The 2,979-nt window shown below is 46.4% G+C and overlaps 1 protein-coding gene across 1 annotated transcript in view; it reads right to left on the reverse strand.

Moving 5' to 3' along the window:
- Ust (uronyl 2-sulfotransferase) overlaps positions 1–2,979 on the reverse strand; it is a 293,808-nt gene that overhangs the window by 87,335 nt on the left and 203,494 nt on the right. The window lies entirely within an intron of this gene.

Consider the following 2,979-nt stretch of genomic DNA (forward strand, 5'->3'; position numbering starts at 1 on the left):
GTGTGACCTCAGTGTGTGACGTCAGCTGCAACAGTCATACCCAGAGCCCAGTGTGTGACCTAAGCTGACACAGTCATACCCAGAGCCCAGTGTGTACCCTGTGGAAGCTGGGAGCCCTTCAGGTCACCGAGGAGAGAATTCTATCAGAAAATGTCCCTAGAATGTCTCCAGTCAGAATCCACTAGGCAGTTACCCATGCAACTCTCAATATTGGGAGCTTCTAAAAAGTAATGAGGCTGGGCAGGGCGGGGGTGGGGGGCGGACTTGGGGGGAACTGGAGAGATGGCTCAGCTGTTAAGAGCACTGGATGCTCTTCCAGAGGACTGAGTTCAATTCCTAGCTGCCACATGGCAGCTCACAACTGTCTGTATCTCCAAGATTTGATATCCTCACACAGACAATACACCAATGAACATAAAATAAAAATAAATAATTATTTTTTTTAAATCTAGGACTAGAGAGGTGGCTTAGTGACAGCATGTGACGAGCATGAAAGAGATGCTGGATTTGATTTTCAGAACCGAAACAAACAAACAAACAATGCCCCCCCCCGCCCCCAGACTCCGAGTTGGCAATTTCTCCTTGACTGACTGTAGTTTATTATTTGGGCACACTTAGGAGAATGTTCTATAGCAGTGGCTCTCAAGCCTTTGTCACAACCCTTCTGTGGGCCAAATGACCCTCTCACATATCCTGCATATCAGACATTTATAGCAGGATCCTTAACAATACCAAGATTAGAGTTATGAAGTAACAGTGAAATACATTTGTGGTTTGGGGGGTCATCACGACATGAGGGACTGTATCAGAGGGTCACTGCATCAGGAAGGGTGACGACCATTGCTTGATAACATGGCATTAAAGTTTGATGGAGTAGAAGAAACCAGATTTCCCTCAGCTCCCACATGCTATTTGAAAGACAGAACTTAGAAGATTAATTTCCTCCCATGGAGATCCCCAACCAACTCAGGCTGATGCTAGGACAGAGAGTCACTCTCCAAGGCTGACAGTGCCCCCCCACCCCCAGGCTGAGGAAACATTCACAAGGCTCACTGAACAAGAGAAATGGACTGCATGGACTCATCACCATTACGTTCTAGTCCTTTTGGTAGGTACTCTGCAGGCTATGGAAAGAGAAATTTGGACACCAACCCAGTCACAAAATTTTTGGTTTACAATCTGTCCTGCCTGCCAGACATGCTGGGGTAATGGTGGCCCACAACGTGTTAGAGTGGCTAACCAATGTCTGGTTTAACTTGAGATCTACTGCACAAGAGGGAGCCCACACCCTATACTACCTGCATGACCAGGAACTAGAGGTTGGATAGCCCAGAGACCTGGGGTAGTACCGTATGTTCCTCTGGAGCCCTCTGCTCACGCCTGTACAAGCTTGGAAGCCCCATCTGCCCTCCCCCAACCCCACCTGCACTAAAAAGCTCTGAACAAAGGAATGGCACCCAAAGCCCAACTCTGCATTCTGGCAGCTGATGCAACCCACCTTTCTGATACAACCAGCCTACTCAAGTGTCCTCCCAATCGCCGAGCATCTCTCCATACTTGGGCACAGTCCCAGCTCCTGGCTGAGAAGTCTTCTGTAAAACACCCTGCCTTAGCTGGGGTGCATGATTTCCCTGGCTCTTTCTTAATTAGAAAATATTATTCCTCTAGAAAGTGATATACATCATGTCACCAGTCAAAAATATACTAGTAGCCATACTCCAAGTAGCATCTTAAACATAAAGATTAGAGCGCTTGTCACCATAAACTAAAAACAATAACAATAATAGCAGTAACAATGAACATTGACGCTTTAGGTACATGAAGGAATATTGAAAGACTTGAAAATGTTTAAGAATTCTTACCCTGAGATATCTTGGGGAATTACCAAGTCTAAACATGAAACTGGTGCACATCCCATAGACACATAGCTGGAAACTCATTTGATGTGATGCTTTCAGTAGCCATACATTGTTTACTAGGAAGTCATGTCAGGTTGGGGGGTAGTATGTGGATGCTCGGAGTGTCTGATCTGAGGGCATTTCGGATTGTCATGTAAGGATGCTCAGCCTGTACTGGTGGGGATTATACATCTCTGGGTCTGATCTGGGCCCACCTACCACCCGAATACACACAACTGAGAGGCTTACATTTTCCTCTGTGTCTCTTATCACAATCTTAAGACATGAAAGCGACACCAAGGGGCCCTCCAAAGAATGGTTTCAGCATCAAACATACTGTGTTTTTTATGAATCAGAAAAGGTTTAGCTATTGTGATGGCTCTGTCACTAACTTCTCTTGCTGACAAGGCTGGTGATGAAGACAAGTGCTAGTAGACACAGGTGGGCAGGCACACATCTTCATTGATACCTCTCCACTTCCTTTCCTGCCCATCCATGCCCGACAACACAAGATGGCCTGAGAAGCCCAGCAGGCTCTCACACACAGAGGCCATGATTTCTGCCTCTTAAGCAGGGGGCTCACGGCTCCTCTGTAAGTGTTTTTCACTATGTCACTAAGAGATGAGAAATGTGACCTTTATTCTGGTGTAGGACTGGCTTGGGCAGGTATTGGAGGAATGGAATACAGCTCTGCCTTCTATTTTTGTGAGCAATTCCTGGCTTTCTAAAACAACTGGAGACCTTTACCGAGATTCAGAAAAGCAAGCAAGGTTCAGCATTTTACAGATAGTCATTGGCAGCATGGGAGGAATGTAGGATTTGAAGTTAAGAGGGCTGGCAGGAAGACAAACAGCTAGCTAGCAATTAGACCAGAAATCGTGAGGTGTACCGTCAGGGAAACAGGACTTTGGCAATCCTACTTCCTTTTGGAATCTGAAGGTCCTCAAGTGAAAATCCACGCCCTCAAGAGGTTGCCATGGGAACTAAGTAGGCTGAGGAAAGAACAAACTTTGCAACCCTCTGAGAGAGATCTCTAACCACAGCTGTTTTTAACAATAGGAGAGGCCGGGGGTGGGGGGGG

The sequence above is a fragment of the Mus caroli genome, chromosome 10 (assembly GCF_900094665.2).
Source record: "Mus caroli chromosome 10, CAROLI_EIJ_v1.1, whole genome shotgun sequence".
Taxonomy (NCBI): domain Eukaryota; kingdom Metazoa; phylum Chordata; class Mammalia; order Rodentia; family Muridae; genus Mus; species Mus caroli.